At 41.8% G+C, this 23,656-nt stretch overlaps 2 long non-coding RNA genes across 3 annotated transcripts; both read left to right on the top strand.

Annotated features, from left to right (window-relative positions):
* The first annotated feature begins 10,548 nt into the window (after nucleotides 1-10,548).
* On the top strand, nucleotides 10,549-14,401 carry LOC139829973 (uncharacterized). Of its 2 annotated transcripts, XR_011745906.1 has the most exons (4): nucleotides 10,549-10,830; nucleotides 11,182-11,258; nucleotides 12,387-12,498; nucleotides 14,126-14,401. It is a non-coding gene; the product is annotated as an uncharacterized lncRNA (long non-coding RNA). The 2 variants fall into 2 exon arrangements; XR_011745905.1 differs by lacking the exons at nucleotides 10,549-10,830; nucleotides 11,182-11,258 and adding an exon at nucleotides 12,130-12,218.
* Nucleotides 14,402-18,637: 4,236 nt separating this feature from the next.
* LOC127298668 (uncharacterized) lies at nucleotides 18,638-21,300 on the top strand. The gene is made up of 4 exons (XR_007850030.1): nucleotides 18,638-18,942; nucleotides 19,294-19,370; nucleotides 20,240-20,330; nucleotides 20,499-21,300. It is a non-coding gene; the product is annotated as an uncharacterized lncRNA (long non-coding RNA).
* The last annotated feature ends 2,356 nt before the right edge of the window (nucleotides 21,301-23,656 follow it).

Below are 23,656 nucleotides of genomic sequence, written 5' to 3'. Positions count from 1 at the left end.
TTTCTTATCTTGCCACGCTGAATGGTGCGACAATCATCGTTGGTGATCTCTCGGTAGAGCTCAAGCAAAACCCTCGGATTGTCCTCAATCCTCTTTGCGGTACCTACAGGGGCAATACCCAATGCAGCACAAAAATCTTTCAACTTCATAGTAATGGCTTTACCATAGATCTTGAAGGCAACTGCCGGGTTGAAGTGCTTATTGTTGAACTTGAAGCTCTCCACAAAGATTTTAGTGAGCATATAGTATTGCTCCCTTTCATCTTCCATATAGGTGGTTAAACCTGCCTTACCAATGAGGGTCAAGAAATCATCCATCAACCCTGCATTACTCAGAAAATCATAACATGGGAAAGATGAAGCATTAGGAACTCCATCGTCTTCTTCGGGATCGAAGCTTGGCGCGATGATATCCTCATTATAGGATTGCCTGAATCGAGTGGCGGTCCTAGAGGGCCTTCCAGTGCTTGTAGCCTCTCTCTCAAACACTTCTCCAAAGTTGTAATTGTCCATTTCCTTTCTCTGAAATTTTTCAACAAACAATATAAAATTGATTTGGTGACATATAATCAAGGGGAACTACTATAGGAACTTGCTAGAGTACTAATCATGCATCAAAACTAGTTTATTCAACTTAGAACAAGCATGCAAGCTTACTAAACATGTTATCTACAGCAGCAAAATATTCAAGATATACTCAACCAAACAAAATTCTACTTGGATCATTGGAGGAGTTACATACCAAGGAGCAAATGTGCCAAATTTCAGCAAGAAATCTGGGCTGAGCAAAGAGATCGAAAAATCTGGAGCTCTTGAGCAGAAACACGAGTGAGAGGAAGCTGGTGTTGATTTTTTCGGGAGAGAGAAGAGTCTGGGAGGAAGAGATGCTAAAGTGGGGCAAAGGGGGGCCCACACACCAGGGTGGCGCGCCCCCCTTGCTGGCCGCGCCAGCCAAGTGTGTGCCACCCTGGGGTGCCCCACAGGTCATCCCCAGGTGTTTCCAGGTGTCTCGTCGAAAAATAGGACCAACGGTATAATTTTTGTGAATTTTTGAAAACTTTGAAAAATGCACATTTCTGGGCATTAAGTTTATTATTACTGTGCAGGAAATTTTTTGAAATCTCTATGCAACTAAAAACTTTGCAAAACATAAGTGCTACATCAAATAGAACAAGTGGAGGAAGAAAGAGATGTTGTTTAACTCCTCTATGCATATAAAAAGTATTTGTTAACAAGGTTGATCAAGTCTTGTCACCAAATAAATTTTACATAACATATGAAGAAATAAACCTCAAATCAATCATGTTACCTTATATTGAATTGATATGGATCCAATCATAAGAGTTTGATATTCTTCTTTAGGCTCATATATAGGACAATCAATAGTCCCAACTTTGATAGTTCTCAGATTAGAAATAGTATTAACTCCACATACTTTATCAATCCTCTTGGGAAAATAGACGGTATGTTCCTTATCATCAACATTGAAAGTAACCTTCCCTTTGTTGCAATCAATAACAGCCCCTGCGGTGTTAAGAAAAGGTCTCCCAAGAATAATAGACATATTATCATCTTCGGGCATTTCCAACACAACAAAATCAGTTAATATCAAGCAGTTAGTAGTAACTTGAACAGGAACATCCTCACATATACCAACAGGAATAGCAGTAGATTTATCAGCCATTTGCAAAGATATATCAGTAGGTATCAACTTATCTAAATAAAGTCTCTTATAAAGAGAAAAAGGCATAACACTAACACCAGCTCCCAAGTCACACAGAGCAGTTTTAACATAATTATTCTTAATAGAACAAGAAATAGTAGGTATACCTGGGTCGCCCAACTTCTTTGGAACTTTGCCATTGAAAGAGTAATTAGCAAGCATAGTGGAAATTTCCTCATTGGGGATTTTCCTTTTGTTAGTAACAATATCTTTCATATACTTTGAATAAGGAGGCAATTTAATAGCATCAGTCAAAGGGATTTGCAAGAATAAAGGATTCATCCAATCACAAAATTTATTATAGTGTTCTTCTTCCTTTGATTTTAATTTCTTAGCAGGAAAAGGCATTTGCTTTTGAACCCACGGTTCTCTTTCATTACCATGTTTCTTAGCAATAAAATCTTCTTTAGTATACTTTTTGTTTTTAGCATGCTTTTCAGGTTCATCTTCAACTTCTTCTTTATCAGGAGCGTCATTCTTATCATTATCTTTATCATGTTCATTACCGCTTTCAGTTTCAGCATCAGAAATAGAAATACTATTAGGATCATTAACGGGTTCAGAGGATTCTACAACATTTTTATGTTTCTTCTTCTTTTTCTTAGAAGGAGCACTAGGTTCAATTCGTTGAGAATCTTGTTCAATTCTTTTGGGATGCCCTTCAGGATATAGAGGATCCTGGGTAGAGACACCGCCTCTAGTTGTTACTTCATAAGCATGTTTCTCTTTAGAATTATTTTTTAACAAGTCATTTTGAACTTTAGTGAGTTGATCAATTTGAGTTTGAACCATTTGAAAATGTTTAACAAGCATCTTAACATCATTGGAGGTTCTCTCCACAATATCATGCAAATTGCTAATAGCTTGAGAATTTTCCATTAGATGATTCTCTACTCTCATATTAAAATTTTCTTGCTTAACAATATAATTATCAAACTCATCTAAGCATTGAGCAGGAGATTTTGAATACGGAATATCTTCCCTAGTAAAGCGTTGAAGGGAGTTTACCTCGATCATGGATGAAGGGGGAATTATCTCACATATATCTTCTATGGGAGGTAGATTCTTCACATCTTCGGATTTAATACCTTTTTCCTTGAGAGACTTCTTAGCTTCCCTCATATCTTCATCATTCAATTTAATTAAACCCCTCTTCTTCAATATTGGCGTTGGAGTTGGTTCAGGTATATCCCAATCATCATGATTCCGGCTTATTCTAGCCAATAATTCTTCAGCTTCGTCTGGAGTTCTTTTCCTGAAAACACAACCAGCACAACTATCCAAATATGTTCTAGACTCAATGGTTAGTCCACTATAAAATATATCAAGTAGATCATTCTTTCCTAAATCATGTCCAGGTCGAGCTCTGATAAGAGAACAGAATCTTGTCCAAGCCTCAGGCAATTTCTCTTCATCTCCCTGGTCAAACCTATAAATTTTCTGTAAAGCAATATGTTGAGCACTAGCAGGAAAGTATTTTCGAAAGAAAACATCATGCAGCTCAGTTGGACTTTTAATAGAACCAGGAGGCAAATTATTATACCAAGTTTTAGCATCATCCTTTAATGAGAAAGGAAAAAAATTTAGCGACAAAGTAAGTACGCATCTTGACATCATCAGAAAACAAGCTACTCATCGAAGAAAGCTCAATCATGTGTTCTACAGCACTTTCTTTTTCAGTACCACAAAAGGGTGTTTTCTCTACTATAGCTATATGAGATGGATCAAGAGAAAAATCATAATCTTTATCCTTAATGCATATAGGAGATGTGGCAAATTCAGGATCAGGAGATAACTTATGTCTAACAGTATATTGTGCTAGAAACTTTTTAATTTTTCTTGCATCAGCAGTAGAATTGCATCTATTAATAAAATCATCATTAAGCTCCACATAATCCTCATCAAGATCATCACTAGAATAATCAAGTTCAGGTGAATTAACATGTGTAGTAGCATTAGGAGTTTCAGCATTTTCAATTTGTCTAGACCTAGCAATTGTAGCATCTAGAAAAGATCCCAATGAACCACTATCATCAAGCACAGCAGAAACATTATCAATATTATAAGAGTTTTCAGATTCAGCAGAAGTACCAGCAAGTGAAGCTTGCGGCGGTGAAACAAGTTGACTTATCACAGATGGTGAATCAAGAGCAGCAGAGATACTCAGAGTTGTACCTTTTCTTGTAGTGGATGGTAATATGGCGACTTTAGGATCGCGAGGTTTACCCATGATGGAGAATTTGCAGCAAACAATATCAATCCAAGTGAACTTCCAAATAACGGCGCCAGAAAACAGTCTTGATGACCCACAAGTATAGGGGATCGCAGCAGTCTTCGCGGGTAGTAAAACCCAATTTATTGATTCGACACAAGGGGAGACAAAGGATACTTGAAAGCCTTAACAGCGGAGTTGTCAATTCAGCTGCACCTGGAAACAGACTTGCTCGCAAGAGTTTATCAGTAGTAACAGTTTTATAACAGTAGCAGTAGTAGAATAACAGCAGCAGAGTAACAAAGACAGCAGTAGTGATTATAGTAAACAGCAGGATTAAAATACTGTAGGCACAGGGATGGATGACGGGCGTTGCATGGATGAGAGAAACTCATGTAACAATCATAGCAGGGAATTTGCAGATAATAATAAAACGGTGTCGAAGTACAAAGCAATCAATAGGCATGTGTTCCAATTATAGTCGTACGTGCTCGCAATGAGAAACTTGCACAACATCTTTTGTCCTACCAGCCGGTGGCAGCCGGGCCTCAAGGGAATCTACTGGATATTAAGGTACTCCTTTTAATAGAGTACCGGAGCAAAGCATTAACACTCCGTGAACACATGTGATCCTCACATCACTACCATCCCCTCCGGTTGTCCCGATTTCTGTCACTTCGGGGCCATTGGTTCCGGACAGCGACATGTGTATACAACTTGCAGGTAAGATCATAAACAATGAATATCATGATGAAGCAATAACATGTTCAGATCTGAGATCATGGCACTCGGGCCCTAGTGACAAGCATTATGCATAACAAGTTGCAACAACATCATCAAAGTACCAATTACGGACACTAGGCACTAAGCCCTAACAATCTTATGCTATTACATGACCAATCTCATCCAATCCCTACCATCCCCTTCAGCCTACAGTGGGGGAATTACTCACACATGGATGGGGGAAACATTGTTGGTTGATGGAGAGGCGTCGGTGGTGATGATGGCGATGATCTCCTCCAATTCCCCGTCCCGGTGGAGTGCCAGAACGGAGACTTCTGGCTCCTGAGACGGAGTTTCGCGATGTGGCGGCGTTCTGGAGGGTTTCTGGCGACTTCGACTTCTCTTCCGCGATTTTTAGATCGAAATAAATAAGTAGTCCGAAGGAGGGCGTCGGGGGCCAGCCGAGGGGGCCAGACGCTAGGGCGGCGCGCCCCCCTCCTGGGCCGCGCCGGCCTAGTGTCTGGGGGCCCTGGGCCCCCCCCCCCCCCAGGCTTGCCCTTCTGGCTCTGCCAATATTCTGGGAAAATAGGACCTTCTGCATAAATTCCGAGGATTTTCCTGAAAGTTGGATTTCTGCACAAAAACGAGACACCAGAACAGTTCTGCTGAAAACAGCGTTAGTCCGTGTTAGTTGCATCCAAAATACATAAATTAGAGGCAAAACAATAGCAAAAGTGTTCGGGAAAGTGGATACGTTTTGGACGTATCAGATGGATACTGGCCAATTCCGTTAGCACTTTGTCATTCTGACGGAAGAAAGTTTCAACTTCTGCCATTCTTACTTATAATAAGAAAACGAAACACATTTCTTCCATCGCGCATCGACGCCTTGCCTTAACATCTTATTACATGTTTTTTTTGAAACGGGGGCAAAAGCTTTGCCCCATTCGATCAATAAAGGAGAAGAGTTTGACAAGAAAGTCTGAACAAACAAGAAAAGAACAAGGGACTACTCTCGCGGCATGATTTGACCCAAGCGTTTAGCACCGGCGATAACCCACAAGCGGGCCTCTCTCTTAATCTTATCTAGGATTACATCGTGGTTGGCATACTTGTTGTTGAAAACCCTTGCGCTGCGCTCATTCTAGAGCTCCCAAGTGACAAGAAGAGCTAACGAAGAGATGGCTTTGCGGTTCGGCAAGTGGGAGCTTGTCATGTTGCGCCACCAAAGCTCGATGGATAGACCGGCCCACCCATTCGGGGTAATATCCGTGTTATGCAACCGCTCCGCCACTTTGTCCCAAAGACGCGTAGTGAACCTACAATGGATGAAGAGGTGCGCCGCCGTCTCGAATGTTTGCTTGCAAAGGGGACATAGGCCGCAATTTGGCCACCCAGGCTTTTGAAGGCGGTCGACGGTCCAAATACGGTTTTGGGCAAGGAGCCAAGCAAAGAATTTGGTTTTGGGAGGTGCCCAAGTCTTCCAAACCGACTTGTGGAGATAGGAAGCGACGGAGCCGATGAATTGCACCTCATAAGCCGATTTAGCGGAGTATGTCGAACCACATACGTACATCCTGAAGTGAATCGCCACCATCGTCCATCAGCAAGGTTTCTTGCAGATGCATTGTATCATGATAGGGTTGAAGCCGACCATGTCGCACTCTGCACCATCCCGAAGCCCTCGTTTTTGCAGGCCTGGGCGCACTTGTCGATCGTGCAGTAGAAGGTCATGTAGGTCTTGCTGTACCACTTCCAAGTCTTGGCTTCAGATCCTAGAGTAAAACAAAGGACAACACATAGCAGCATTAGATTTCTTTTCTTCTTCTTTGGACTATGTGTGGAGTATGAACTTTACATCTGACCCAAAAACAAAAGTAGAATACTGAAAAAGTGTCATGTTCTTCAGATAAATAACGGACTTATTCAGGCAAGGCTTACCAGGAAGTAACAGGAGTGGCATGAACAGCAGCAAGCACAAGCCTGACACCTTGAGCTTGAGCACACCCATGTCTACCGAACGAACACTAAATCAATAAAAGGAAGGAATGGAGCTAGAACAGAGGGGATGGTGAGATCCAAATAGGCTAATGCCATCTCTTCTTATAGCCATGGAGGTTACAAGAAAATAAAACAGAAATGGTTAGCATGATGCGCTGTACTCCATTGGAAAACAAACTTTGACTGACTTTGGGAGTACCTACACAACTACCCCTTCGAAGACCCCACGTCCCCGGGATGTTGAGCAAGAAGACTACACAGTTTTAGCCTCTACCTCAACCTCGACGACTCAACACCAGGCCGCATCACCACTCTCTGCTTCAAGAATCCTTGTTGAAGACGATGTCAACAAGCTGAAGACTGCAACATATGTGACCAGCCCAAACCTATAGGATGGATAGGACAAAACTCAATCGCTTTGATTGAGCTACCCCCGCGTATTAGTCATCCATGGGTACTTGTGTTACCATGTCTGGTTTGATGATTGCTTATAGTTCCCTAAGTGTGTTGTCTTGAGTGTTTTTATTTGTTTGTTGTGTGTTTGATTGTGTTGGTCTTTAGGTCTGAAAAACACTCTTGGTGTGATAAACCAGCGTAGGAAGCCCCTCTAAGACGTTTTCACAGTCATCTACCTCGCCGATAAAATGCTTACTGCTAGCTAAATGGATAAGTTAACCCTGTTAACCATCGATTCTCAACCGTCAGAGAAACTGACCAGACCCCTATCTACGGCAACTACTTTCAAGATCAGCTGAAGCATCTCTACTAAGCCGAGAAGACAGAAGACCCTACCTTCAAGAGTGACTGCACCTCTGCAAGAAGACATGCATACTAACTTTGTCTAACCTTGGAGTGTAATCGCACTAACCTCGAGGATATCTTCTTGGCACTACCCTCTAACACATCATCTAACAAGCTGAGAGAATCATAGCGTCAAAGCCAAGCTACATCACATAGTTCATCTGTTCCTCATCAAGTGAAGCTCATGAAGATACCTCAAGACTCAAGATTAGGTGTATTTTACCTACTCACTTCTTAAGTGGTATAAGTCAACACTGACCCTCAAGCTGAAGATTGTCTTCGACGACCCCTGTTGCTACTTCATATGGGTACCAACCAGGCGTTTCATCAACTTACTAACTCGCCGCGCGTCCCCTATGGTTTAGTTAACACCGTGAGTGCCTCTTGAAGTTGTGGTCCGCACGTCGCCCCTGAAGATTCTTCAACTGAGTACGGAAGATCGATGACTCCTTCAGAAGCCCCTGACAGGACCGCAAGGCAGAAGCTCTAAGTTTTTCCGGAAGCCCGATGAAAAATCTTAAGGGTGGAAGACTTCGTCTTCCACTAAAAGTTGGAGCTGACCCTAACATTTTAAACCTTTCTAACACACCGTTGGAAATGTGGGATGCACTAACCCCTCTTGAAGCCGTGGACTACACAACGCCCTCTGAAGATGTTCGACTCAAGACGAGAGATCAATGACCTCTCCAAAAAGCGCCCGACAAGACCCGTGGCCGAAGCTTACAGTTTTTAACGCCCCCTCCCCAATGAACAATCTTAAGGGTGGAAGACTTCGTCTTCCACTAAAATCAAGCTAACTCTAAAAAGTTTCAACCCTGCCGAGGCACCATTGGAGTGCACTAACTTTTCCGAAATCTTGAACCCCCGCTAGGGTCGTTAAGAAGCTACAGGTCTAACATCTGTGGGAGTAGTCATCCTCTTCATGAAGCTCGCCATCGGCAGAAATCCATCATGTCTCCCAGAAGATGAAGCAACGACCTTCTCAACAATGGCACATCTACAGAAGAATGGAGTCTAACTTTAGTTAAACTTTACAACCCCTCTAGTTCTACGCTCAGTAATCTCGGGACGAGATTTTTTAAGGGTGGAAAACTGTAACACCCCAACTTTTGCAACCTTGATTAGTTGTCCTTATTGCAAAAATTAGGGGGAACAAAAACTTTTTCTAAAGACTAATTAGATGAATTGCCTTGATCTGTCTGTTAATATGAATTGCTTTGATCTGTTGGTAGATGTATTGTCTTGTTTTTCTTGTTGAGTTTTGTCTTGAGCTACTTCAAAGAACAACACCTCTAGTGGTAAAACAAACAACTCACCTAATAAAACACATGTGTGTCCTAGGAAAAGTTGTTTTCCCTTTTTCTACATCAAACTCTTCTCCTCATGGCAACATGAGTGTGCCATCTTGATTTTTCTCTTGGTGGTACAAGATAGCTCAATCATCCTTAATTCAAGACTTGGGATCATCTACCCCTAGCTACATCCCTCTCTTATACCCACTCATCCTTGTTGGATTTGAGGCCATGTCGACCATCTGTGTTGACACGCTTTAAATGTCCAGACTTTGGCAATTGATCTCTAAGCACCCACGACTGTAATTAGTGATCTCAGTGCATGGATCCCATCTATGCAACACCCTCTTCAACCTCCACATCTTGCATGTCTCAGTCCATCCTTGCATCACATATATTCCACTTGATCTTATGCCCTATCCAGTGTTTCAGCACTAGATCACTTCTTCCTCTTTTACCTATTTTTTTTATTTTTGCAAGTTTAATCTTCACAAAACCAAGAGTGGGAATGATGGGTACATTTTGTAGTCACCATCTACCCTTGAGAACACTCCTCCCTAAAATAGTTTTCCTCATCAAAACCCTATTGTTTTCCTTATCTGGTTTTGATCACAAAACTACTTCTAGTTTTATTAAAGCTTCTCAAAATATTTCTTCAAAGAAAACAAGGAACTGAAATGGATTTTGTTTTCCATCCCATTTCTACCACGTACTGATTTCTGAAAAACTTTTATTTCTATTTGGCTTTCTTTTTAACAAAAAGGCTTGTTTATGATAACTATACCATTTCTTGTTTTTCCTCTCGCTTATTTTTACATTGGAGAAAAACTCTACTTTACTAGAGAAAGTAAGTAGAATATTTTGAACCCCTATGTTCCCACTAGTTTTATCTCAACACTTTCAAACTTCATTCCACTTGAGTTCATTCCCAATTGTCCCTAGACAATTGAGGTGTTTCAAATACTTTTCAAACAAGTTCTATTTCAAATGACAACTCTTGCACATCTTATGCACATCTCTGATCCATCACATTGTATCCCCTCCATCCTCCAATTTTTGATCAAATGGATGATCATTTGATACTTTCAAAACCACTCCCAATTGACCTGTTATTTGAAGCACAACTTATATTTCTTCATACCCATCTCAATCCTTTATTATTTTCCATCATCACCTTGACATCATGAATTGATGATTTATGTCACCATATTCATCCTTGTGAGTATATGGTTACTTCACTCACCATCTCTCCTAGTCTTGCTCTACCATTTTCTAAATCACCATCACCACCATCATCTCTTGGACACATCTTTTATCAGGTCAGAATGCCACCACCATCTACTTTAGCACCCTTGTGCATTAGTATCTCTATGCCTAAAATTCTATATCTTTTTAGGCCACCATTTTAGTAATTTTGAGGCACTCAACCTTGGGTGTCATGCATGTGTTGCAATGCTCTCTTGTTGATCACTTGTGCATGGCCAAAAATATGTGGCCGGCCATGCCATGGCACACATGCATCATGCCTCTCCATTTTCCTCTCTCTCTCATAATTACTCCACCTTGGGAAGCCTCTCACTTTTTGTCCCTTCCCCATGCCTCTAATAATTTCATCTTGGGTCAAATTCTTCCCCCACAAGCCAGCCTCCCAACTAACCCAATAAATGAAGAGGCTACCCCCCAACCAACCCAATCAATGAGGAGGCAGCCCACCCCCTCTCCCTCTATATAAAGGGGCTTGGTAGCCCACCCCCTCCTCACTTGCTCTCACTTTTCCACTCTCCACTCCTTACTCCACTCCCTCCCATCCCTCTCCCACCCCTCTCCCACGAAAATGCTGCTCCTTCTAGCTACCTTGGCCGGCCATGGCCATGAAAAGCTCTCCAAGATGAAGCTCTCCCCCTTCCCCAAGCTTCTCCTCTCCATGAGAGCTTTCCTCTCCTTCTTCTCCCCAACCCTAGATGGTTTTCTCTCCTCTTCTTCTTCCTCCCTTGCTAAGTTTGGATCTTGATGCAGGTGCATGTTGGTCCAAGCATGGAGAAGCTTCACCTATCCTCAGATCTGAAGTTCTTGACCAAAGTTCGTCCAAAACCTTGCAGTAATTTCTTTTATCTTGCTGTTTCAGATTCTGGTACGAACTTGTAAAATCCGCCAAATCTTGTGTGCAGATCCAAATCGAGTGATTCAAAGTTTCGCAGATAGGTATTGAAAATATCTACAACTTGGCGTTGGTCTCATCCTCAAGTTAGTTACGGATTTTGCATGGTAAATAAAGTTCTACAAACATGCAGAATCACTGTTTGTTAGATTTCTTCCGTTTTACAAAACCTTTCTGAGCAAACTCAACGGTGGGTGAAAGCCCTCTCTAGTACCTTCATTTTGGCGTTGGTTTCACTTCGAATTACCTCCTGAAATTGAAATGGTTCACAGATCAAGATCTGGTCAGATCTGACTTTGTCGAATTAAACCAGGAGGCTGGAGACGAATTTTTGAATGAAACCAATTGGGTAAGAACCACCTATTCAATACCTTTCAGATGCAGCTGACCTCATATTTTTATGTTTTGTGTATGATTTTTGATGAATTAAACTTGTTCTGTGTGTTCTGCAGACATGGCTGTTAGCTTTTAAATCATCAAAAATCCATTTTTGAACGTAATTGTGTGATTCCAATTCTGTAGGATTACTGAATGTTTTCTTAATCATCTCAAACAAGATTCAAACCTTTATCTGTTCTGCAACTCCATAGTTAAAGAAAATGGTGAAAACATGCAGTAAACTTGTAAATCCATTTGTGAGAGTTTCAGGAACAATTTGAACCCAAATCCAATTTTGTATGCTTCTCTGTTTAATTACCCTTCAAATGCAAGTGGTCTTATATTTTTAGGATTTTTCTACGATTTATGGCTTACAGATCTTGTTTTCTGTACAGTCAGATTCAAAGAAATTCCTAAAATTGTAGGTTTAATATTTTTGGGTGTTTCCAATTGGGTTAGTCTTGTATTAGTACTGGCTATCTAGGAAAAATATTATTAGTCTCTGATCATATATATTTGTTACTGTTAGTAATGTATATGTGTGACATGCATTGTTGAAGCAAAACTTTTTGGTTTATTCAAAACCCTTGACCAACTCTTTTTAGTAGAGATGGGAAACCTTTGTTTTATGCTTGCAAAACAAAACCTCTGCAACTCAACTTTAGCCCTATTGTTTTTCTTAAGTTTTAAAATGATGTGGGATATGGTTTGCTTCCTATTTTGGATGTAGGATTATGTGAACAACTTAATTTAGGAAAACTGTTTTCTACATTTCCAAAAATGTTTGAAAGTGTTTTGTGAATGTATTTGATGTCAAACTAATGCACTTGTCCTCTTTAGGATGTTATCTACCAGGGGATATTTGGTTTATACCATGGTGATACTCGAGAAAGGCAATTGCTAAGTTGTGATACTCTCATACCTTTACTAGGTAAATAAAATGGGTTCTCTTTTAGTGCTTTGCAGTATCTATAAGTTCTTTGTATGTTAGCCCGTAGTAAGGTGGTTAACTATTGCTTGTTGATTGTTGAATGTTGCATGCTTGTTATGATTGGTGCAATGTGATTGATTGTGTTCCTTTTATATTTTTCGACGATAGATGCGAACGATTCCGGAGAAGAAGAAGAAGTGGTTCGGACAAGGATTTTATTTATATTGACGGGATTCTTATATTGATGAAGTTGAAGAAGTCCAGGGACAAATAAGCCAAGGCAAGCCATCTTTTGATCTCTGATATGATGTCTCTTTGGATGTCATCTTGTGCTATCAATAGCATCTTGGTTCTATGTGTGATGATCTCCATATTGTTGTCATCTATGCTTGGATGCAAGCATGGTACCTCTAGTAGTTTTATCTTGTCAAGGTCTTGGTAATTGGTTGGGTGTATGGTATCATGGCCATTGCTATCCAACTTGCTTTCTATATTTAGCTTGAATAAGTTCCACCTCGGGACAAGATTCATACTACACCCCCTTCTAGTGTAGATGTATCAATACCATGTTTTTGGTGTATTCTCAAATTGTGATGAGTATGCCTGTTTTCCCTTAATGGTGTTGGTGTTGGTCAATTCTCATCCCTATCTATCTATTGATTGGGTTAGATAGCACCACAAATCTGAAAGTATATTTCCTCTTGTGTTGTCATAATACATGCTTAGCTCAAGCAAGTATGATCCACTCCAATACCTCTTTTTCATACCCTCAATGGCGTGATGACCCTCATCTCGGCCATAGTGTTGTATTAGTTCAACTCATGAAACTTTAGATTGGGAACCCCTCAAGGTTTACCTTGTTGTAAATGTTTATGAAAACCTTGGGTGAGGCAATCTTACCCAAGCGTATGGTTTATGAAAGGAAAGGATCTTGACAAAGATGGTTGGAAAGAGGAAGGTGTGTGTGACTTGGGTTTTTGACAAAAACGACACATGGTTCTTTGTATTCGCCCGGAACAACTAAACAGCGCAACCATAGCTACTCCAACGTGGGCACGGGGCTTAACTTGACGTTTGTTCTTCTTAGCATGAGGCACCGCACAACTATACAAGGGTACGGTTACCCCCGAGTCCGGGTTGTCATGGTTGGGACAATAGTATAACGGGAGGCCTTCAGGGCTGACCCGTCCGGAAGATACTATGGGTCTCCTGGCTTGGCGGTGGAGCCACGCTCTAGAGGAGGTGAGCTGCCACGGTGCCGGGGAGGTACATACTCCATAGGGTAGGACCTCGTGTTAAGTCGAATGGGCGAAAGGTTATGACCGGGTATCCGTCGTGGCATATGTCGTTATGCGGGGATGATGCCCACACGATAGGTATCCGGATAGTTGTGGTGAAAGTGTGCAAACTCTGCAGAGTCAAAACTATTCGAATAGCCGCGTCCGCGGTCATGGACGGTTGGGATGGCCGTTACAGAGCTGTGTCGAGTTTTGGTTTTGAAAATGATTTCCAAAGGAAATGTGTGTTGGAAGTACCGGAAGGGTACGGGAAAGATGGTGTGCCGACCATGTGGAGATGGTCGAGGAAAATGAAACAAAAGAGGGTGACCCATCCTAGTGTTTCATGTAGAGGAACTCTGCTTTAACAAAGATATAGAGATGTCATAGGACTTTCTTAGTGTCCCCTTCAACTGTGATGTGGGATGCTATATCCACAAGAGAAACTGATTCTCTTTCACATGCTATATCCACAAGAGAAACTGATTCTCTTTCACATGCTATATCCACCAGAGAAACTATTCTTCCTCTCTTGTCTTCTTTAGTTAGAATTGTTATCACCTTCTTGATGGTTTGCGAGTACAATTCAAATGTACTCACGGCTTTGTCCCTGGCTATTTACTTGGCCAGACCTGGAGGACTTCGACAGATGAAGAAGGAGTTGACGACGTCTATGCGAGCTAGGAACGTCTTCCCAGTCAGTTGCCTGTAGGGTTAAGGCAGATGACTTGGGCTCTACGCTGCTGAAGTGATTCTGCTACTCTGATGATTAGATTAGGCCCTTCGAGGCTATCTTGTAAAGATGGGTCATGTGACCTTATTGTAATTTTCTTATTCCGTTTTGTAAAGGATGATGTAATTTGATATCAGTTCGGTTATGTGTTCACGGCACACTGATCATGGGAACGTGAACTGTATACATAACAGGGTATTTCGGACAGCTAGTCCGGGGTCCCCACAGAGCTGGTATCAGAGCTATCCTGACTGTAGGAGACCTTAGTTGGCATGGACGTTAGTTAGGAAACAAGTACTTGGGAAAAACTATTTACCAAACAAATTCTTTCGTTAGTCGGAAGCATAGCTTCTACTCCTCTCGTTTCTTCAAAAACTTCTAAATTCTTATCTCTTCGCTTTATAGAAGTGTTTGAAAATTCTTACTCTATTGTCTCATCCACTTCAAACCTACATATTGGACGATGTCCCCAACTCAGACCGGAGACTCGAACTCAAAGATACATCAATCCCTCAGGAAGACTCATGAATCTCCAACGACAGCTATTGAAGATTGGAGGCCGACTTAGTGTGCACATAAAAGAATGATAATATCATGTCTTTGGTTGTCACCAAAGTATGTCAAAGATCTGACCTTGTTCCTCCGTGGACTTGCACTTTTTGCAGTCGTCAGGGATCAAGTCCTCAGTTTTTGACTAGTATTTTTTAGGCCAGCCACCAGAAGATGCCGACTTTGGGAGTACCTACACAACTACCCCTTCGAAGACCCCACGTCCCCGGGATGTTGAGCAAGAAGACTACACAGTTTTAGCCTCTACCTCAACCTCGACGACTCAACACCAGGCCGCATCACCACTCTCTGCTTCAAGAATCCTTGTTGAAGACGATGTCAACAAGCTGAAGACTGCAACATATGTGACCAGCCCAAACCTATAGGATGGATAGGACAAAACTCAATCGCTTTGATTGAGCTACCCCCGCGTATTAGTCATCCATGGGTACTTGTGTTACCATGTCTGGTTTGATGATTGCTTATAGTTCCCTAAGTGTGTTGTCTTGAGTGTTTTTATTTGTTTGTTGTGTGTTTGATTGTGTTGGTCTTTAGGTCTGAAAAACACTCTTGGTGTGATAAACCAGCGTAGGAAGCCCCTCTAAGACGTTTTCACAGTCATCTACCTCGCCGATAAAATGCTTACTGCTAGCTAAATGGATAAGTTAACCCTGTTAACCATCGATTCTCAACCGTCAGAGAAACTGACCAGACCCCTATCTACGCCAACTACTTTCAAGATCAGCTGAAGCATCTCTACTAAGCCGAGAAGACAGAAGACCCTACCTTCAAGAGTGACTGCACCTCTGCAAGAAGACATGCATACTAACTTTGTCTAACCTTGGAGTGTAATCGCACTAACCTCGAGGATATCTTCTTGGCACTACCCTCTAACACATCGTCTAACAAGCTGAGAGAATCATAGCGTCAAAGCCAAGCTACATCACATAGTTCATCTGTTCCTCATCAAGTGAAGCTCATGAAGATACCTCAAGACTCAAGATTAGGTGTATTTTACCTACTCACTTCTTAAGTGGTATAAGTCAACACTGACCCTCAAGCTGAAGATTGTCTTCGACGACCCCTGTTGCTACTTCATATGGGTACCAACCAGGCGTTTCATCAACTTACTAACTCGCCGCGCGTCCCCTATGGTTTAGTTAACACCGTGAGTGCCTCTTGAAGTTGTGGTCCGCACGTCGCCCCTGAAGATTCTTCAACTGAGTACGGAAGATCGATGACTCCTTCGAAGCCCCCGACAGACCGCAAGGCGTAAGCTCTAAGTTTTTCCGGAAGCCCGATGAAAAATCTTAAGGGTGGAAGACTTCGTCTTCCACTAAAAGTTGGAGCTGACCCTAACATTTTAAACCTTTCTAACACACCGTTGGAAATGTGGGATGCACTAACCCCTCTTGAAGCCGTGGACTACACAACGCCCTCTGAAGATGTTCGACTCAAGACGAGAGATCAATGACCTCTCCAAAAAGCGCCCGACAAGACCCGTGGCCGAAGCTTACAGTTTTTAACGCCCCCTCCCCAATGAACAATCTTAAGGGTGGAAGACTTCGTCTTCCACTAAAATCAAGCTAACTCTAAAAAGTTTCAACCCTGCCGAGGCACCATTGGAGTGCACTAACTTTTTCGAAATCTTGAACCCCCGCTAGGGTCGTTAAGAAGCTACAGGTCTAACATCTGTGGGAGTAGTCATCCTCTTCATGAAGCTCGCCATCGGCAGAAATCCATCATGTCTCCCAGAAGATGAAGCAACGACCTTCTCAACAATGGCACATCTACAGAAGAATGGAGTCTAACTTTAGTTAAACTTTACAACCCCTCTAGTTCTACGCTCAGTAATCTCGGGACGAGATTTTTTAAGGGTGGAAGATCTGTAACACCCCAACTTTTGCAACCTTGATTAGTTGTCCTTATTGCAAAAATTAGGGGGAACAAAAACTTTTTCTAAAGACTAATTAGATGAATTGCCTTGATCTGTCTGTTAATATGAATTGCTTTGATCTGTTGGTAGATGTATTATCTTGTTTTTCTTGTTGAGTTTTGTCTTGAGCTACTTCAAAGAACAACACCTCTAGTGGTAAAACAAACAACTCACCTAATAAAACACATGTGTGTCCTAGGAAAAGTTGTTTTCCCTTTTTCTACATCAAACTCTTCTCCTCATGGCAACATGAGTGTGCCATCTTGATTTTTCTCTTGGTGGTACAAGATAGCTCAATCATCCTTAATTCAAGACTTGGGATCATCTACCCCTAGCTACATCCCTCTCTTATACCCACTCATCCTTGTTGGATTTGAGGCCATGTCGACCATCTGTGTTGACACGCTTTAAATGTCCAGACTTTGGCAATTGATCTCTAAGCACCCACGACTGTAATTAGTGATCTCAGTGCATGGATCCCATCTATGCAACACCCTCTTCAACCTCCACATCTTGCATGTCTCAGTCCATCCTTGCATCACATATATTCCACTTGATCTTATGCCCTATCCAGTGTTTCAGCACTAGATCACTTCTTCCTCTTTTACCTATTTTTTTTATTTTTGCAAGTTTAATCTTCACAAAACCAAGAGTGGGAATGATGGGTACATTTTGTAGTCACCATCTACCCTTGAGAACACTCCTCCCTAAAATAGTTTTCCTCATCAAAACCCTATTGTTTTCCTTATCTGGTTTTGATCACAAAACTACTTCTAGTTTTATTAAAGCTTCTCAAAATATTTCTTCAAAGAAAACAAGGAACTGAAATGGATTTTGTTTTCCATCCCATTTCTACCACGTACTGATTTCTGAAAAACTTTTATTTCTATTTGGCTTTCTTTTTAACAAAAAGGCTTGTTTATGATAACTATACCATTTCTTGTTTTTCCTCTCGCTTATTTTTACATTGGAGAAAAACTCTACTTTACTAGAGAAAGTAAGTAGAATATTTTGAACCCCTATGTTCCCACTAGTTTTATCTCAACACTTTCAAACTTCATTCCACTTGAGTTCATTCCCAATTGTCCCTAGACAATTGAGGTGTTTCAAATACTTTTCAAACAAGTTCTATTTCAAATGACAACTCTTGCACATCTTATGCACATCTCTGATCCATCACATTGTATCCCCTCCATCCTCCAATTTTTGATCAAATGGATGATCATTTGATACTTTCAAAACCACTCCCAATTGACCTGTTATTTGAAGCACAACTTATATTTCTTCATACCCATCTCAATCCTTTATTATTTTCCATCATCACCTTGACATCATGAATTGATGATTTATGTCACCATATTCATCCTTGTGAGTATATGGTTACTTCACTCACCATCTCTCCTAGTCTTGCTCTACCATTTTCTAAATCACCATCACCACCATCATCTCTTGGACACATCTTTTATCAGGTCAGAATGCCACCACCATCTACTTTAGCACCCTTGTGCATTAGTATCTCTATGCCTAAAATTCTATATCTTTTTAGGCCACCATTTTAGTAATTTTGAGGCACTCAACCTTGGGTGTCATGCATGTGTTGCAATGCTCTCTTGTTGATCACTTGTGCATGGCCAAAAATATGTGGCCGGCCATGCCATGGCACACATGCATCATGCCTCTCCATTTTCCTCTCTCTCTCATAATTACTCCACCTTGGGAAGCCTCTCACTTTTTGTCCCTTCCCCATGCCTCTAATAATTTCAGCTTGGGTCAAATTCTTCCCCCACAAGCCAGCCTCCCAACTAACCCAATAAATGAAGAGGCTACCCCCCAACCAACCCAATCAATGAGGAGGCAGCCCACCCCCTCTCCCTCTATATAAAGGGGCTTGGTAGCCCACCCCCTCCTCACTTGCTCTCACTTTTCCACTCTCCACTCCTTACTCCACTCCCTCCCATCCCTCTCCCACCCCTCTCCCACGAAAATGCTGCTCCTTCTAGCTACCTTGGCCGGCCATGGCCATGAAAAGCTCTCCAAGATGAAGCTCTCCCCCTTCCCCAAGCTTCTCCTCTCCATGAGAGCTTTCCTCTCCTTCTTCTCCCCAACCCTAGATGGTTTTCTCTCCTCTTCTTCTTCCTCCCTTGCTAAGTTTGGATCTTGATGCAGGTGCATGTTGGTCCAAGCATGGAGAAGCTTCACCTATCCTCAGATCTGAAGTTCTTGACCAAAGTTCGTCCAAAACCTTGCAGTAATTTCTTTTATCTTGCTGTTTCAGATTCTGGTACGAACTTGTAAAATCCGCCAAATCTTGTGTGCAGATCCAAATCGAGTGATTCAAAGTTTCACAGATAGGTATTGAAAATATCTACAACTTGCCGTTGGTCTCATCCTCAAATTAGTTACGGATTTTGCATGGTAAATAAAGTTCTACAAACATGCAGAATCACTGTTTGTTAGATTTCTTCCGTTTTACAAAACCTTTCTGAGCAAACTCAACGGTGGGTGAAAGCCCTCTCTAGTACCTTCATTTTGGCGTTGGTTTCACTTCGAATTACCTCCTGAAATTGAAATGGTTCATAGATCAAGATCTGGTCAGATCTGACTTTGTCGAATTAAACCAGGAGGCTGGAGACGAATTTTTGAATGAAACCAATTGGGTAAGAACCACCTATTCAATACCTTTCAGATGCAGCTGACCTCATATTTTTATGATTTGTGTATGATTTTTGATGAATTAAACTTTTTCTGTGTGTTCTGCAGACATGGCTGTTAGCTTTTAAATCATCAAAAATCCATTTTTGAACGTAATTGTGTGATTCCAATTCTGTAGGATTACTGAATGTTTTCTTAATCATCTCAAACAAGATTCAAACCTTTATCTGTTCTGCAACTCCATAGTTAAAGCAAATGGTGAAAACATGCAGTAAACTTGTAAATCCATTTGTGAGAGTTTCAGGAACAATTTGAACCCAAATCCAATTTTGTATGCTTCTCTGTTTAATTACCCTTCAAATGCAAGTGGTCTCATATTTTTAGGATTTTTCTACGATTTATGGCTTACAGATCTTGTTTTCTGTACAGTCAGATTCAAAGAAATTCCTAAAATTGTAGGTTTAATATTTTTGGGTGTTTCCAATTGGGTTAGTCTTGTATTAGTACTGGCTATCTAGGAAAAATATTATTAGTCTCTGATCATATATATTTGTTACTATTAGTAATGTATATGTGTGACATGCATTGTTGAAGCAAAACTTTTTGGTTTATTCAAAACCCTTGACCAACTCTTTTTAGTAGAGATGGGAAACCTTTGTTTTATGCTTGCAAAACAAAACCTCTGCAACTCAACTTTAGCCCTATTGTTTTTCTTAAGTTTTAAAATGATGTGGGATATGGTTTGCTTCCTATTTTGGATGTAGGATTATGTGAACAACTTAATTTAGGAAAACTGTTTTCTACATTTCCAAAAATGTTTGAAAGTGTTTTGTGAATGTATTTGATGTCAAACTAATGCACTTGTCCTCTTTAGGATGTTATCTACCAGGGGATATTTGGTTTATACCATGGTGATACCCGAGAAAGGCAATTGCTAAGTTGTGATACTCTCATACCTTTACTAGGTAAATAAAATGGGTTCTCTTTTAGTGCTTTGCAGTATCTATAAGTTCTTTGTATGTTAGCCCGTAGTAAGGTGGTTAACTATTGCTTGTTGATTGTTGAATGTTGCATGCTTGTTATGATTGGTGCAATGTGATTGATTGTGTTCCTTTTATATTTTCCGACGATAGATGCGAACGATTCCGGAGAAGAAGAAGAAGAAGTGGTTCGGACAAGGATTTTATTTATATTGACGGGATTCTTATATTGATGAAGTTGAAGAAGTCCAGGGACAAATAAGCCAAGGCAAGCCATCTTTTGATCTCTGATATGATGTCTCTTTGGATGTCATCTTGTGCTATCAATAGCATCTTGGTTCTATGTGTGATGATCTCCATATTGTTGTCATCTATGCTTGGATGCAAGCATGGTACCTCTAGTAGTTTTATCTTGTCAAGGTCTTGGTAATTGGTTGGGTGTATGGTATCATGGCCATTGCTATCCAACTTGCTTTCTATATTTAGCTTGAATAAGTTCCACCTCGGGACAAGATTCATACTACACCCCCTTCTAGTGTAGATGTATCAATACCATGTTTTTGGTGTATTCTCAAATTGTGATGAGTATGCCTGTTTTCCCTTAATGGTGTTGGTGTTGGTCAATTCTCATCCCTATCTATCTATTGATTGGGTTAGATAGCACCACAAATCTGAAAGTATATTTCCTCTTGTGTTGTCATAATACATGCTTAGCTCAAGCAAGTATGATCCACTCCAATACCTCTTTTGCATACCCTCAATGGCGTGATGACCCTCATCTCGGCCATAGTGTTGTATTAGTTCAACTCATGAAACTTTAGATTGGGAACCCCTCAAGGTTTACCTTGTTGTAAATGTTTATGAAAACCTTGGGTGAGGCAATCTTACCCAAGCGTATGGTTTATGAAAGGAAAGGATCTTGACAAAGATGGTTGGAAAGAGGAAGGTGTGTGTGACTTGGGTTTTTGACAAAAATGACACATGGTTCTTTGTATTCGCCCGGAACAACTAAACAGCGCAACCATAGCTACTCCAACGTGGGCACGGGGCTTAACTTGACGTTTGTTCTTCTTAGCATGAGGCACCGCACAACTATACAAGGGTACGGTTACCCCCGAGTCCGGGTTGTCATGGTTGGGACAATAGTATAACGGGAGGCCTTCAGGGCTGACCCGTCCGGAAGATACTATGGGTCTCCTGGCTTGGCGGTGGAGCCACGCTCTAGAGGAGGTGAGCTGCCACGGTACCGGGGAGGTACATACTCCATAGGGTAGGACCTCGTGTTAAGTCGAATGGGCGAAAGGTTATGTCCGGGTATCCGTCGTGGCATATGTCGTTATGCGGGGATGATGCCCACACGATAGGTATCCGGATAGTTGTGGTGAAAGTGTGCAAACTCTGCAGAGTCAAAACTATTCGAATAGCCGCGTCCGCGGTCATGGACGGTTGGGATGGCCGTTACAGAGCTGTGTCGAGTTTTGGTTTTGAAAATGATTTCCAAAGGAAATGTGTGTTGGAAGTACCGGAAGGGTACGGGAAAGATGGTGTGCCGACCATGTGGAGATGGTCGAGGAAAATGAAACAAAAGAGGGTGACCCATCCTAGTGTTTCATGTAGAGGAACTCTGCTTTAACAAAGATATAGAGATGTCATAGGACTTTCTTAGTGTCCCCTTCAACTGTGATGTGGGATGCTATATCCACAAGAGAAACTGATTCTCTTTCACATGCTATATCCACAAGAGAAACTGATTCTCTTTCACATGCTATATCCACCAGAGAAACTATTCTTCCTCTCTTGTCTTCTTTAGTTAGAATTGTTATCACCTTCTTGATGGTTTGCGAGTACAATTCAAATGTACTCACGGCTTTGTCCCTGGCTATTTACTTGGCCAGACCTGGAGGACTTCGACAGATGAAGAAGGAGTTGACGACGTCTATGCGAGCTAGGAACGTCTTCCCAGTCAGTTGCCTGTAGGGTTAAGGCAGATGACTTGGGCTCTACACTGCTGAAGTGATTCTGCTACTCTGATGATTAGATTAGGCCCTTCGAGGCTATCTTGTAAAGATGGGTCATGTGACCTTATTGTAATTTTCTTATTCCGTTTTGTAAAGGATGATGTAATTTGATATCAGTTCGGTTATGTGTTCACGGCACACTGATCATGGGAACGTGAACTGTATACATAACAGGGTATTTCGGACAGCTAGTCCGGGGTCCCCACAAAAACAAACTTTGACTGAATAAACATGGACCATTCAAATTCAAAGTCAATTATATCTGGAAGATAGAACTCTATCTTCCAGATATAATTGCTTTCTGTACTCTCTAGATAGAACTCTATCTTCCTGATCTTGTTAGCAAGGAGTTAAGTGTGCGGCGGTGACCGGGACCGGCCTCTACAAGAAAGGGCGTCTGGTGAGATTCGAGATCCAAATCTCCAATGGGAAGCATGTCATAAACGATCTTTGAGCTAGCAAACGCGAAACGGTTGATGTTTTCTGTTGGATAACTGTTGGTGTATCTGTTGGTCTGTCTTCTTGTTCTCTGTTGTGGCCCGTTTGGCCCAGCCCAGTCCTGACCTATATAAGGTGCTTCTATCTCTGTAACCCTATGCAGAGAGAGAGTTCCTCCTTGCAGCCTCCTTCTACCTCAGGTTAGGCCCTCACCTCTGTCCACATGGTATCAGAGCAAGGAGCAGTGAGGGCAACGACGGGAAGGACTGCCGATCTGGAAGCCTAGTCTGCTGTGGCAGCTAGGAGGAAGAGGAAGAGGAAGGGAGTAGGCTGCTGCGGTGGCTGGGAGGAAGAGGAAGGGAGCAGGCTGCTGCGGCGGCAAGGAGGGGAAGACAGTGACAAGGAGACGAAGAGGCATCCTGCGGGTAAGTCCTTTGGTGGTTCTGAGATGTTAGTTTGGTGTCAAGCATGGGGGACAATAGGGATTTGGCCACGGCTCTGGAGAAGCTGGCAGATCTTATAACTACCAAAGGAGATGGAGGAGGATCTGCTGGAGGGGGAGCAATCGTTCCCCATACCAACATCGGTCAGAAACTTGAGCTGCCGGCGAACGAAATCAAGTTGGAAGGAGTGGCCAACTATCTCCGGTGGTCAAGGAGGGCGATGTTGATTTTGAACTCGAAAGGGCTGGATGAACGTGTGAGTGGTGAAGCTGCAGAACCAGCAGACAAGACCAGTCTGGAATGGAAACAGTGGAATGCCATAAATTCTCTGATTGTGGCATGGTTGCTTAACTCTTTGGTTCCTAACATTGCTGCTTCTGTAGAGGCACTCACAAAAGCTTCAGAGGTATGG

This window comes from Lolium perenne, chromosome 5 (genome assembly GCF_019359855.2).
Source record: "Lolium perenne isolate Kyuss_39 chromosome 5, Kyuss_2.0, whole genome shotgun sequence".
Classification (NCBI taxonomy): Eukaryota; Viridiplantae; Streptophyta; class Magnoliopsida; order Poales; family Poaceae; genus Lolium; species Lolium perenne.
The sequence above is the reverse complement of the archived record's forward strand: the minus strand, read 5'-3'. Positions and strand labels throughout refer to the sequence as shown.